General features: G+C 37.0%; 2 pseudogenes; both read left to right on the top strand.

Annotated features, from left to right (window-relative positions):
- Nucleotides 1-7,143: 7,143 nt before the first annotated feature.
- On the top strand, nt 7,144-7,443 carry LOC145796340 (G-type lectin S-receptor-like serine/threonine-protein kinase At4g27290 pseudogene; annotated as a pseudogene).
- Nucleotides 7,444-7,471: 28 nt separating this feature from the next.
- Nucleotides 7,472-15,459, top strand: LOC114268943 (G-type lectin S-receptor-like serine/threonine-protein kinase At4g27290 pseudogene; annotated as a pseudogene).
- The last annotated feature ends 385 nt before the right edge of the window (nt 15,460-15,844 follow it).

The raw sequence follows: 15,844 nt of genomic DNA on the forward strand, positions 1-15,844 counted from the left end.
TATAAAAAAATGAAATGAAATGTCATGTTATATTATTAAATTAACCTATTGATGTTGGGTTCTTTTTTTTTTTTTTTTTTCTTTCTATATCTACAAGAGTAATTTTGATATTATAATAAAATAGTATTTAGTTAGTTTCTTTTCTCTCAAAATCTCTCCACTTTTAGAAACATTCAAAATAAATTTTTTCTCATTTCACTCCATTTCTCCAAACGAGTGATGCGGACCGAAAGAAACACATTTGTTTTCTTTTTTTCCTAAATCACCCAATCTAAATGGACAAGGTATACTAATGACTCGAGTTCATTCCAAATGAGCAATGTTAGGCATCCAAATGAATTACTAAATATTTACATAGATATGGAAACTACACCACTAGACCACACACTCATATGAGTAATATTTGGTAATTCATTTAGGTTCTTAGTATTTTTATTCTCAAATCTCTACTCTTGAAGATACCCAGGGCATATGATTAATAATTATAGAAAGTGTTGAGTATCTCTTAAGTTTAAATTTAAAAAACTTAAGAGAATTTGAGCACGGTCTCGTTTAGATAATCTAAACTATTCATTTTGTAAGACACTATTCACGTATGTTATTTATGAAAAAATTAAACTAATTTGATAATTATTATTTTTATTTTATTGTGTTTGTCTTAAAAAAATGAATAGTTTATTTTTAAAAGTATACTTATAAAATGAAAATATTATGATTATTGAATCGACTTAATTTTTTTTATAATAATATACACGAAACTGTATGTGTATGGATAAATTATTCAATGGGTTAAGTACATCACATTATTATGATGATGTGTGGTATGTCAAATTAATGAAATTTTAAAGAATGTGATACTTATTTTTTTGAATTAAGAATACACTAATAAAATTCGTAAAATTACTCATTGTGACTTTTCCCCCCTATATATTGTTGGAAAAATTATCAATAAATCTTATTTTAATCTTAAAATTACTATTGAATTCTTTCAAATTTAAATATGGACAACTAAAGTCTTCTTTTTCTAAAAGTTTAATTCTCCATAATGGGATATGTTATCCCAATTTTATCCTTCATTTAATATGAATAACAATTTCATAAATAATTTTAATTTAACTAAAATTATATTTTTAAATTATAAAAATTATGAAATTATATTAAAAAAATAAAAACCCATAATGGCAAATCAAATTTAAATATGATATGGACAACTAAAGTCTTCTTTTTCAAAAAGTTTAATTCTCTGTAATGGGATATGTTATCTCAATTTTATCCTTCATTTAATATAAATAAAAATTTCATAAATAATTTTAATTTAACTAAAATTATATTTTTAAATTATAAAAATTATGAAATTATATTAAAAAAATCAAAACCCATAATGGCAAATCAAATTTAAATATGATATGGACAACTAAAGTCTTCTTTTTCAAAAAGTTTAATTCTCTGTAATGGGATATGTTATCTCATTTTTATCCTTCATTTAATATAAATAAAAATTTCATAAATAATTTTAATTTAACTAAAATTATATTTTTAAATTATAAACATTATGATATTATATTAAAAAAAAATCATAAACCACAATTGCAAAAATTATCAATAAGTTTTATTTTGTTTTGAAAATTACTATTGAGTTATATCAAATTATTAACAAATAAGTCTATTTTTTAAATTTTAATTTTAATTTCAATATTAAAAATTTTATTTTAAATTTAAAATTATTTATAAAATTGTTGTTTATAGTAAAATTAAAATAAGATACACTATTATGAAGTAGTAAATTTTTTGAAAACATTTTATGATAAAAATAGGATTTAGTTGTTCATATTAAAATTTAATAGAAGTCTTACACACAAAATGAGATTTATTGATAATTTTCCTATATTGTTTCCATTGGTCAGAAAATTGATGATGCCGAATTCCAAAATAAATTATATGGGTTTAGATTCTCTCAAATTTGATAATTAAATTATTGATAATTTTCCTATATTTGTTTCTATAGGTTTAGTCATCCTAGTTTGATATAATGCTTGAGCTTGGTAAGTTGATTTTGGGGTTGATCTCAGTGATTTGAATTGTTCATTTTTTTTATACTCGTTAAATAGAATATTCATGTAAAAAATTAAGATGATCATATATGGTAGCTATATGTTTGAATTACATTTGTATGATAGAAAATGAATGGCTACTCTTAAAATTATAATTGTCGTTCATTTTTCAAATAGAGCTTTTTTGATAAATCCACTTTTTAAGAGTTTTATTCCATCCAACCCATATTCTTTTTAACTATTCCATTAGGTCCTATTTGAGATAAGAAGACCAAAATACCCTTTTCATCTACTTATGTTCCATTTAATTCACATTATTTTCTTATGTTTCAATAAGTCCTATGGGTGACATAATTACCAAAATACCCCTAATGTGAATGTTCACACCGTCAATGTGAATGTTCATATCGTCAATGTGTAGGGGCCCGGCCCATGTCGATCCTCGTGGGTGTCCGGAAAAATTCAAGTCGGGGCGGGGCGAGCCCGGTCCATTGACAATGTGAATATTCACATTGACATGTTAACATTCACATTAATAGGAGTATAAAATTGGCCCGCGTCCCGTGGCGGCGCGAAACTCGCCGGCGGCCCATGGGCAGCCTGGGCGGGCCCGATCCGGCCCGGTCCAGCCCGTTGACAATGCGATTATTCACATTGACATGTTAACATTCACATTGATAAGAGTATAAAATTGGCCCGCGGCCCATGGGCGGCCAAAAGCCCGCCTGCGGCCCGGGACGGGCTCGGCCCAGCCCGTTGATAATGTGAATATTCACATTGACATGTTAACATTCACATTGATAGAAGTATAAAATTAGCTCGCGCCTCGTGACTGCCCGAAACCTGCCCACGGCCCGTGGGTGGCTCGGGATGGGCCCGACCCGGCCTATTGACAATGTGAATATTCACATTGACATGTTAACATTCACATTGATAAGAGTATAAAATTGGCCAGCGGCCCAGGGCTGGCCCGGCCCGTTGACAATGTGAATATTCACATTGACATGTTAACATTCACATTGATGGGAGTGTAAAATTAGCCCGTGCCTCGTGGCTGTTCGAAACTTGGCCACGGCTTATGGGCGGCCAGGGGCGAGCCTGGCCATTTTTTTTTTAATTCTTTTTAATTTTTTCTACCAAAATTTTATTATTTTCCACCAAAAAAGACATTAGACCTCGGCGCGGGCCGAGTCTTGAATGGGCCTTAATCGGGTCGATGGACCGGGCCGGGCCGGGCTTCAAAGTGATGGCCCAGGCCCTAGCCTAGGGTCTCGGACTAGGCTCGAGCCTAGGCCCAAACGAGCCATTCTCGGGCCGGGTCGAGCCGGCCCACGGGCTAAAAAATTAGGCCCAGGCCCTAGCTCTGGCACAAGGGTATTCGGGCTTTTGGATGGGCCGATGGATCGAGCCTCGGGTCGGGCCGGTGGGCCTGGGCCTAACCTTGAGCTTAGGTCGGGCTTGAGCGGGCCTGGCCATTTTTTTTTAATTCTTTTTAATTTTTTCTACCAAAATTTTATTATTTTCCACAAAAAAGTACATTGCGCCTCAACACGGGCTGGGCCTTGGATTGAGCCTTGAATGGGCCTTAAGCGGGCCGGGCTTCAAAGTGATGACCTAGGCCCTAACCTAGGGTCTCGGACATGCTCGGGCCTGGACCTAAACGAGCCTGCCCCGGGCCGTGGGCGGGCTTTGGGCCAATTCTACATTCCTATCAATGTGCATTTTAACATGTCAATGTGAATATTTACATTGTCAATGGGACGGGCCGAACCTACCCCGGGCCGCGGGTAAGCTTCGAGCAGCGGGCAAATTTTACACTCCTATCAATGTTAATGTTAACATGTCAATGTGAATATTCACATTGTCACGGGTCGGGCCAAGCCCGCCTCAGGCTGCGGTCGGGCTTCAGGCCGCCCACGGGTTGCGGGCTAATTTTACACTCTTATCAATGTGAATGTTAACATGTTAATGTGAATATTCACATTGTCCAATTTTATATTCTTATCAATGTGAATGTTAACATGTCAATATGAATATTCACATTGTCAACAGGGCGGGCCAAGCCCGCCTCAGGCTGCCTACTGGCCGTGAGCGGGTTTCGGGCAACCACGAGGCGTGAACTAATTTTATACTCCTATCAATGTGAATGTTAACATGTCAATGTGAATATTCACATTGTTAACAGGTCGGTCCAGGCCCGCCCCGGGTCGCCCACGGGCCGTGGGCGGGTTTCAGGTAGCCACGGGGCGCGGGCTAATTTTACACTCCTATCAATATGAATGTTAACATATCAATGTGAATATTCACATTGTCAACGGGCCGGGCCTGCCTCGGGCCGCAGGCGGGCTTTTGGCTGTCCATGGGCCGCGGGCCAATTTTATACTTTTATCAATGTGAATGTTAACATGTCAATGTGAATATTCACATTGTCAACGGGCCAGACCGGGCCCGCCCCGGGCCACCCATAGGCCGCGGGCGGGTTTCGCGCCGCCACGGGATGCGGGCCAATTTTACTCTCCTATTAATGTGAATGTTAACATGTCAATGTGAATATTCACATTGTCAACAGGCTGGGCTCGCCCCAGCTCGCGGGCGGGTTTCGGGCCGCCTACGGGCCAATTTTACATTCCTACCAATGTGAATTTTAAAATATGAATGTTCACATTATAAAATTGCTAACCGTTCAAAAAATATTTATAAGGGTATCAAAATATAAGGGCATAAGTGTTCAAGAAAATAGTGTAAATTAAGAAAAAAGATTTTAGGGAATAAAACTATACAGACATGGGACTAAATGGGTTAAAAAATTCCTTCATGGACTTCTTGGGTTAAAACACTTCTAAATAGAATTTATCAATAATTTTCCCTTTTTCAAAAAGCAAATATAATTTAAACATATAGTTACTAATATTCGATCATCTTAATTTTTTGTATGAATATTTTACTTAACAAACTTTAAAATGTCAACAAATCAAATCATCTGAGGTTTCAATCCCAAAATAGATCCACACCAAACCCAAGAAGTCTCTCAAGTTAGATGAATCCAATCCCAATTATATGGACTACACATCCTCCAACAAGCACCCACTTGCCGCCACCAACCCCTCCCCCTCTCCTCCTCCTGCTGCGCCTTCCACCAACCGCTGGCAGTTTATTTATATTTTGGAATCTTTGTGAGTTTCCTAATATGAAAACTATTTGCCCTCATAATCACTTTCTTCTAGTACATGGGTACATGTTCTTTGATAGGGCTTGGCAAGATGAGTGTCTATTTCACTTAGGGCACAAGATGGGTGTTTTTGGAAAAAATATTCCGTGTCCCATGTGGCATTGCCTCAAATGGATTGTTTTGTGGAAAATTCTATTTCCACGCACCTCCTTATCTCAGTACATATCATTTTTCAATACACAAACTTATTAATTTGATTTTTTGATTATTTTTTTCATTCTACATACTTAAATGTTCCAATTATACCTTAACTCATATCTTGTACACACCACCTAAACCCTCCTTTCACACACCTTTACCCCATTTACCAATCTTCCTTCTTTTCAATAACCACAATTTCTTTGCTATCAGAGGGGTTCCCAAACTGATTAATAATTGCAACTTTCATGGCATTTTTATAACATTCACCAAATTTCATTTCCATTTCACTGCTCTCTTGGGTTTCTCAACAATTAGGTCTAGGCTTTGGGGACGAAACAGTTGATGTAACCTCTCATTTGGTTTGTTTTGAGCTAAGAAAGAGTGTTGTTGCTCAATTTCAGTGTTGTGCTTCATGGGTTTGTGAAACTAGGGTTATTAATTAGAGTTTTTCAATTGAATAACTAGCAAGATGACTAGGCAGTTCCTGTCAATTTTGATCAAATTCCAACTGCTCTGGTTATTCAACAAGTTGCAAATAGTGATTCTTCAAGCAATAAATTGTCATAGGAATTGAAATTGGGCTCTAAAGCTGCTGTTTGGATGAATTGCCCCCGAATTCGGCATCCTATTTGGATGAATTTGTTAGTTCAGGCACCCCAGCCCTCACTGCCCGCGCCATTTCACCCTTGCCAACCACTATATTTGTTCCCCCAATATGTATATATATATCGATCCATTGCAAGACCATTGTGTTTAGTCCAAAATCAACAATACCAGATTATGAGCATGTATAAACTTAAGGTTCCCAACAATCAATCAGTCCAAACATCCATTTTTTAAGAATCGACAATCATTAAGCAAGATGGCACAGTATGTATGTATATATATATATATATAATTAATAATAAAGAATAGAAATCACAGTGTATTGAGATTTTTTTTGCTTTAAAAAGATGTGTATAGAGAAAATTCCGATATAATATTGTGGGTGTGTTTTGATGTCTATTATAGTAATTTTATTTTAGGGCACAATTGTCATTAAAATAAAATTTCATTAAATGTGTGCATAGAGATAAGTAAGTGTGTGGAAATAGAATTTCTAGCATGTGGGCAATGAATAATTGTCTGTGTTTTTTAAACCATTTGATTTGAGTCTGCAAGCTGATACCATTGTATTCTTTTTAGCCTGATGGTAGGCAATTCTATTCTACTATTTTATGGTCGCATTTGGTTGTGGCGTGGAGGAGGGAGAAGGAGAGAGACATTTTCGTTGAGTTGATTTTTATCCTAGCAATATCGAAATCCAATTCAGATCGTTGATTTGATGCCATGATTACGATGGCAATCGTGAAGAGATCAGAATCTGTAGAAGCGAAGACTATTCAAGTCAAGCATTCAAACAGACAGTAGAATTCCTAGTCTTCTATTTAATAACCGGCACCAACTGAAAGGTACATACACAGAAAAGACCATGGAAGACTTGGGTCTGTAGGTCTTTTTCTTTTTAAAATTGGACATCTTTACAAATCGAATAAATATTGGAAAACACAGATGAATTGCATGAAATTAGAGATAAAATTGTTAATGGAAGGCCTCGAAATACCTTTATTGTTTTCCTCTTTATTTTCCATCTTAATTATCTCCAATGCAACAGACACCATAACCAAAACCCACTCCATTTATAGCAACAATACCATTGTTTCATCTGGTGGAATCTTTGAAATGGGTTTTTTCAGCCCTGGCAATTCCCGGAATCAATACCTTGGAATATGGCACAAGAAAATATCTGTCAAGACTGTTGTATGGGTTGCAAACAGAGAAATCCCACTCGTCGATTCATCAGGCGTCTTAATGATAATCGACCCTGGAATTCTGGCCCTTGTCGATGGTACCAGCAACATCATTTGGGCTGCCAATGTGACAAGATCCACACAGGATACTGTTGCACAACTTATGGACTCTGGAAATCTAGTTGTGAAAGATGCCAATGATGATAACCCAGAGCATTTTCTGTGGTTTTGATTATCCTGGTGATACTCTTTTGCCAGGCATGAAGCTCAGAAAGAACTTTGTAACTGGCCTAGAGAGCAAACTCTCGCCATGGAAGAGCGGTGATGATCCAGCTAAAGGTGAGTTTACATATTGGTGTGATCCTGAAGGATATCCACAATTTATTCTAAGCAGCAATTCGGCTAAGGTCTATCGAACTGGACCATGGAATGGTATCGGGTTTAGTACGACAAGAGACTTGAATAGTCGCTTCTACACATTGGAATTGGTATTCACTATGGACGAGGTGCATTATAGTTATGAGACCCTAACAAGCTCAAAATTTTCAAGGATTGTTCTGAGTCATGATGGCGTTGTACAACAGCTTATATGGATTGATCGAACACAGGAATGGGTCCGTAACCTGATTTCACTAACAGACAACTGTGATAACTATTATTTGTGTGGTGCAAATGGTATCTGTAACAATGGAAACTCAACAGTATGTAGTTGTTTGAGTAAATTTGTGCCCCAGAACCAAATAGAATGGGGAAATGGAGATTGGTCTAATGGGTGTCTTCGGAGGACACCGTTGGATTGCCATAATGGAGATAAATTTCTCAAGTATTCTGGCAATAAATTGCCGGACACACGGTATTCCTGGTTCAACAAGATCACGACCCTAAGGGAATGTGAGAAGCTATGCTTGAACAACTGCTCTTGTACAGCTTACACAAATTTACACGTACGACGAGGTGGAAGTGGCTGCCTGCTTTGGTTTGATGAGTTGATTGATATAAGACAGTACACCTGTCCTTCTCCAATCAAACATGTGTACTCAATTGTAGAACATTAGTGCACAGCTCAAGGAAGCTTCTACTTTTTTAAGATTCTTCAGTTTCAATTTCTTCACCCACTCATCAATGGTAAAACTGACACCATCAAAGTTTGCTGTGACCCAAAATGCCTCTTGGACCTTGATTACATCAATTACCTCACTTCAATAAATTTCATTATGATTAAATAAATATACATCATTCCTTGTTAACCATAAGCTATACAAAACAGCAGAAAATAAGGAATCCCAAAATTTTCTTCTAATTTTGTTAGTTATTTGCTAATTAATTACATATATAGCAACTTGTTGGGATATACCTCCTTATTGGAGTGTGGGACCCAGTTGATTTATTAAAAGAGGTTTAATTTGGCTTGGTTTAGTATAATATATTTTTATATATTATATTTGAAGAAACCCAATTCAATTGGGATACAATTAGGTTTTGAGAAGAAAACCCCAGATTCAAAATATGATGTGTATTGTTTTTCCCAAGAAAATAAAAACGCAGCCGTAGCAATTCTTTTTCTTCCCGTGAGAGTGATTGGGGTATCAATCAATTTGGTGGAATCAAATTTTGGGTGCTTTGGCTTTTGTTCTTGGAAGCACCATTAGTGTGCTTGTTCGGCTGCTTCGTTTTGAAGATAGTTTGGTTCGTTATTTTGGGTCTTCTTCAACTTTGGTTCTGAAGATTTTGGTTCATCTATTTGGTGAGGTCTTTCCTCTTGTTTATTTGTGATTATTTGGAATTCACCTAAGGGTGGTTTTGTGAGACTATTAGTGTCTCGTTTGTAATCGTTTGAAACTTATTTGGTTGATAGTGGAATCGGATTTCGATCCCGTGGACGTACCTCACATTGAGGGAACCACGTAAAAATTCTTGTGTTGCCTTTGATTTAATTTTTTCGCATTAATTTTTATTCCCATTGATTGATTTACTTGTGGGGAATCACATCGATTTTCCCTAACAACTGGTATCAGAGCTTACGATTTATTTGGGTTTAGTTATTTGTGTAAATCAATGGAGGGGAATGTGGGTCGTATGTCTAGCTTCAATGGAAGTAATTGGGTAACTTGGAAAACTAAAATGGAGGACCTATTATTTTGTAAAGATTTATATGGACCCATTGAGGGTGCTAGTGGCAAACCCGAGGGTATGAAAGATGATGAATGGAATAGGCTTAATCGAAAAGCCGTTGGTGTTATCCGTCAATGGATTGATGACAGTGTGTTTCATCATGTTGCTACTGAAACTTCAGCACATGATTTATGGAAAAAATTAGAGGGCCTTTATGATAGGAAATCAGCCACAAATAAAGCTTTTCTGTTTCGTAAGTTGGTTAATTTAAAATATAAAGAGGGCAGCCCTATTCCGGAACATCTGAATGAAATAAAGAGTATTGTTAACCAATTTGCTTCTATGAAAATTGTTTTTGATGATGAGTTGCAGGCTTTGATGTTACTTAGTTCTTTGCCCGAAAGTTGGGAGACTTTGGTTGTGACCGTCAGTAATTCGGCGCCCGATGGAGTTGTCACAATGGGCCAAGTCACTAGTAGCCTGTTGAATGAAGAAACTAGAAGAAAATCAGCCGGTTCTTCTCATTCGGAAGCATTTGTTGTGAGAGGCCGAAGCAAAACAAGGGGGAGGAGTAAGACTCCTCATGGTCGTGATCAAAGCCGTGACAAGTCAAGAGATGGCTCTTTTTCAAAGAAAGACGTTGAGTGTTATTATTGCCATGAGAAAGGGCACATGAAGCGAGAATGCCGAAAGCTCAAGAATAAGGAGAAAAGGCGTGATAAAAGTGTAGATAAGAAGCAAGAAGACACAACAGCAGTTACTACCAATGGTGATCTCATGGTCGTTTGTGAAGATGATTGTATCAATTTTGTGGGCCAAGAGAGCAATTGGGTGATTGATTCCGGTGCTTCTTTTCATGTGACTTCTCGAGTTGATTTCTTCACTACCTACACTGCAGGAGATTATGGTTCTGTTCGAATGGGTAATGAAGGTTTGTCCAAGATTATTGGTATGGGTGATGTTTACTTGGAAACAAATTTGGGCTGCAAGTTGTTGCTTAAAGATGTGAGGCATGTTCCCGACATTCGCCTCAATTTGATCTCTACTGGGAAGCTAGATGATGAAGGCTTCAACAACAAATTTGGTGATGGAATATGGAAGCTCACAAAAGGTTCCTTGGTGGTGGCTAAGTGCAAGAAGACTCATACACTTTATTCGATGCAAGGAAAAATTTGTAAAGGTGTTGTCAATGCACTTCAAGATGATACTTCTACCGAATTATGGCACAAGCGGCTTGGCCATATGAGTGAAAAGGGGCTGCAAGTATTGTTCAAGAAAGAGCTTCTACCCGGTTTGAAAGGTACACATCTTAAAACTTGTGTTCATTGTTTGGCGGGTAAACAACATAGAGTTTCTTTTCATAAAAATGTTGTTTCTAGAAAAGAAAATGTTTTGGAGTTGATTCATTCGGATGTTTGTGGTCCTTTAAAAGTTAGAACACATGGTGGTGCACTTTATTTTGTTACTTTCATTGATGATTATTCAAGGAAAGTTTGGGTTTTTCTACTAAAAGCTAAAGATCAAGTTCTAGAAGTATTTAAGCATTTTCAGGCCATGGTTGAAAGAGAAACAGGGCAGAAATTGAAGTGCATCCGATCAGACAATGGTGGTGAATACATTGGGCCATTTGATGAGTATTGTTGCAGCCAAGGTATTCGGCACCAAAAGACAGTTAAGAAAACTCCTCAACAAAATGGAGTTGCCGAGAGGATGAACCGCACAATTGTGGAAAGAACAAGGTGTTTGCTTTCACAAGCTAAATTGCCAAGATCCTTTTGGGGTGAGGCATTGAAGACAGCGGTTGACGTGATCAATTTGTCTCCTTCCTATCCTTTGAATGGTGATGTTCCAGAAAGAGTTTGGACTGGTAAAGATGTATCTTATGAGCACTTGAGAGTGTTTGGTTGCCGAGCTTTTGTTCACATTCCAAAAGATGAGAGGTCCAAGCTTGATAGCAAGTCAAGACAATGTATTTTTCTTGGCTATGGGCGTGATGAATTCGGGTATAGATTGTGGGATCCGGTCGACAAGAAAGTCATTCGAAGCCGTGATGTTGTGTTTCTTGAAGACCAAACAATTGAAGACTTTGGCAAAGGTGATCAACCGGTGCCAAAAACTAGTGATCTCATTGACATGGATTCATCTCCTTCATCTTCAGTTGATGATGAAAACGGGGGAGATGTGCAGCCACCTATTGAAAATGTAGAGGATGATGCTAATCCTAATGAAGATGAGCCAGAAATTGAGGAAGAGCATCCAACTCAAGTACCGTCACCACAACTTGAGTTGAGGAAATCTACAAGGGACCGACAACCTTCAAGAAAGTATCCTCCCAATGAATTTGTGTTGATTTCTGATCAAGGGGAGCCTGAGAGCTACCAAGAAGCAATTGAGCATGCAAAGAAAGGTGATTGGAAAAAGGCCATGGAAGAGGAGATGAATTCCTTAGTTGAAAATCACACTTATGATTTAGTGAAGTTGCCTAAGGGGAGGAAAATTCTGAAAAATAAGTGGGTTTTCAAATTGAAGAATGATGGCAAGAATCTGAGGTACAAGGCACGTCTTGTTGTGAAAGGGTTTGGGCAAAAGAAAGGTATTGATTTTGATGAAATTTTCTCGCCAGTTGTAAAAATGTCTTATATTCGGGTTGTACTTGGTATGGCTGCAAGTATGAACCTTGAAGTTGAGCAACTTGATGTGAAGACCGCATTTCTGCATGGTGATCTTGAAGAAGAAATTTACATGGAGCAACCGGAAGGATTTGTGGAAAAAGGGAAAGATAAATTTGTTTGCAAATTGAAGAAAAGTTTGTATGGCCTCAAGCAAGCCCCGCGACAATGGTACAAAAAATTTGACTCTTTCATGATGAATAATGGTTTTTCTAAAACCACTTCGGACCATTGTGTGTTTGTGAAAAATTTTCCAGATGGTAAATTTATTATTCTTTTGCTTTATGTTGATGACATGTTAATTGTGGGTCAAGATTCTACCATGATAAACAGGTTGAAATTGGAGTTAAGCAAGTCTTTTGCTATGAAAGATTTGTGACCGGCAAAGTAAATTCTTGGTATGAAAATTGTTCGTGATCACAAAGAGGGGCTGATTTGGTTGTCTCAAGAAAGCTACATTGAGAAAGTTCTTGAGAGGTTCAATATGGAAAAAGCAAAGTCGGTTGGTTGTCCACTTGCGGGTCATTTCAAGCTTAGTTCGAATCAATGTCCTACAAGTGAGAAAGACAAGGAAGAGATGCAGAAAGTTCCTTATGCTTCAGCAGTTGGTTCTTTGATGTATGCCATGGTTTGTACAAGGCCGGATATTGCTCACGCCGTTGGTGTGGTGAGTCGTTTTCTCTCTAATCCGGGTAAAGAACATTGGGCAGCGGTAAAATGGATTCTAAGGTATCTTCGAGGGACTTCGAAGGTGTGTTTGTGTTTTGGGGATGGTAAGCCGATGCTTGATGGGTTCACAGATTCTGACATGGCTGGTGATGTTGATTCTCGGAAATCTACTTCGGGGTATTTGATGACTTTTGCAGGGGGAGCTGTGGCATGGCAATCTAAATTACAAAAATGTGTTGCTCTCTCAACTACCGAAGCTGAATTTATTGCTATTACAGAAGCTTGCAAAGAAGAGTTATGGTTGAAGAAATTTTTGCAAGAGTTGGGTTTAAAGCAAGAAAAGTATGTGCTTTATTGTGATAGTCAAAGTGCTATTCACTTGAGTAAAAATTCTACTTTTCATTCGAGATCGAAACACATTGATGTGAGATACCATTGGATTCGTGATGTGTTAGATTCGAAATTGTTGCAACTCGAAAAGGTTCACACAGATAATAATATTTCAGATATGTTGACAAAGACTTTGTCGAGGGACAAACATTTGAAGTGTCGAACTTTGGCGGGTATGGTTGATCTCTCCACCTAAGTCGGTAGGGGGAGAATTGTTGGGATATACCTCCTTATTGGAGTGTGGGACCCAGTTGATTTATTAAAAGAGGTTTAATTTGGCTTGGTTTAGTATAATATATTTTTATATATTATATTTGAAGAAACCCAATTCAATTGGGATACAATTAGGTTTTGAGAAGAAAACCCCAGATTCAAAATATGATGTGTATTGTTTTTCCCAAGAAAATAAAAACGCAGCCGTAGCAATTCTTTTTCTTCCCGTGAGAGTGATTGGGGTATCAATCAATTTGGTGGAATCAAATTTTGGGTGCTTTGGCTTTTGTTCTTGGAAGCACCATTAGTGTGCTTGTTCGGCTGCTTCGTTTTGAAGATAGTTTGGTTCGTTATTTTGGGTCTTCTTCAACTTTGGTTCTGAAGATTTTGGTTCATCTATTTGGTGAGGTCTTTCCTCTTGTTTATTTGTGATTATTTGGAATTCACCTAAGGGTGGTTTTGTGAGACTATTAGTGTCTCGTTTGTAATCGTTTGAAACTTATTTGGTTGATAGTGAAATCGGATTTCGATCCCGTGGACGTACCTCACATTGAGGGAACCACGTAAAAATTCTTGTGTTGCCTTTGATTTAATTTTTCCGCATTAATTTTTATTCCCATTGATTGATTTACTTGTGGGGAATCACATCGATTTTCCCTAACACAACTGACACTATATACATATGTCTGTGCCCTCGTGGTTGTATTACTTGAATGAATTGACCATTACTTTAAAGGGATTGAGGATTCAACAGTTCAACAAGTTGGCTTCAGTGTCGGCTTCAGTGGCAAGAAAAAAGAGATAGTCGGAGTGACCTTGGCATCATTATTTGGACTTCTTTTTCTGGGTATAAGTGTAACGTTGTATCTCCGAAAAAGGAAAAAGAAGAATTCACAGCTGAACAGGAGAAGGTATCTGAGATAAGCATTCTGTGGTAAACTTATATGCCTTTGTCTTAATTTAGAAAGAAAAAAGAAAACAAAAGCTCACTCATATATATAATCTGTAATCCGTATAATGGTATAATACTTTGTTAGATCTGGTCATCTCATTTACATCCACTTCATCCCAGCTTTGCAGGAAATCTGATGCACAACTCCAAACATTATTACACTTACAAAAGCCAGAAGGAAGATCTAGAGTTACCATTGTTTGACTTAGCTGTAATAGCTAATTCCACAAATAACTTCTCTATCAACAATAAACTTGGAGAGGGTGGATTTGGACCCGTTTACAAGGTGACAATGCAAAGACATTCTTGTGTAGTCTGTAGCATGTGACTGATGCCCAATCTTTTTTATCCCTGTGTTTTTCGTAAAACCTTTTAATGCAGAACCCGCCATTCTAAATGTAAAATTTGGATAAGTACATCTGCTTTGAGAAGAAGAATTTTATCTTTAAGTTTACTCTGATGAAAAATGTTTAAGACTGACCATTTGCTTAGGAGTGACGGGAATGAAAGGCTATCTTATCTAAAATAGTGTAATTCCCTATATATAAATGGATTTCTTAATAAGATTTTCATATCACTCAATAAAAAGTAATGGGCACACATTAATAAATGCGCGTAAGACTCATTGGGTAAGAAATTACACTATCCTTTAAAATCTTTGTAAAGTAGTTCTAAATCTCTAAATCCCCTCCATCTGCGGGCACTCGCCCACGAAGAACAAAACATTCACTGCCAAATTTTCTTATTACACAACCCTGGTATTTTCTGGCATTACATGTGATATTTTTTTCTTTCAGTTTTCAAAGTAGACAATTGGTTTGATGCATCTTTTCTCACATATGAAATCTGTGTAATTATGTGGAAATAATAATGTAATATAAATTATTGGTCATACTCATGAGTGCACCTGTTTGGAACAATGTCAGCCAGAACAACAAACATAAAAAAGTTTTAAGAACATAATAATAGGAATGGAAAGGGAAAAAGTTCTTTGTTTTATGTTCTAATAGAATGATATTCTACCAATCATAATGGTGATTTCCAGGGCATTCTAGAAGAAGAAGAAATAGCTGTGAAGCGGCTCTCAAATAATTCTAGCCAAGGACTAGATGAGTTCAAGAATGAATTTGTGTGTATTGCCAAACTTCAACACCGAAATCAAGTGAAACTTTTGGGATGTTGCATTCAAGAAGAAGAAAAGTTGTTGATCTATGAATATATGCCCAACAAAAGCCTGGACTAGTTTATTTTTGGTTTGTCTCGCTTGAAACTATACTGTATATAGCGTAAATATTTTATTTCTGCTCATACAACTAGTTCACTCTCCGACCAGCCAGTATCCTTTCTTTCTTTCTTTTTTCTTCTTCTGTTTTTTTTTATATATATATATTTTTTTCCAGTCATTTCAGTTTTATATAAGCTTTTTGATTTACTTGAAAATGGGGCAAAAAATTGATGGTAGTGCTGTACATGTGCATATGCATGAACCTGGTCTAAGTGGTCTTCCCCCCCCCCCCCAAAAAAAAAAGAAAAAAGAAAAAAAAGAAGTGATTTTACATTGGGGAATCATTTCAATTCATGCATCTTACTAGCTGGAGGATGGACTAACTCAAACATGTTTGGCAGAT

The sequence above is a fragment of the Camellia sinensis genome, chromosome 7 (genome assembly GCF_055761805.1).
Source record: "Camellia sinensis isolate YWXY chromosome 7, ASM5576180v1, whole genome shotgun sequence".
NCBI lineage: Eukaryota > Viridiplantae > Streptophyta > Magnoliopsida > Ericales > Theaceae > Camellia > Camellia sinensis.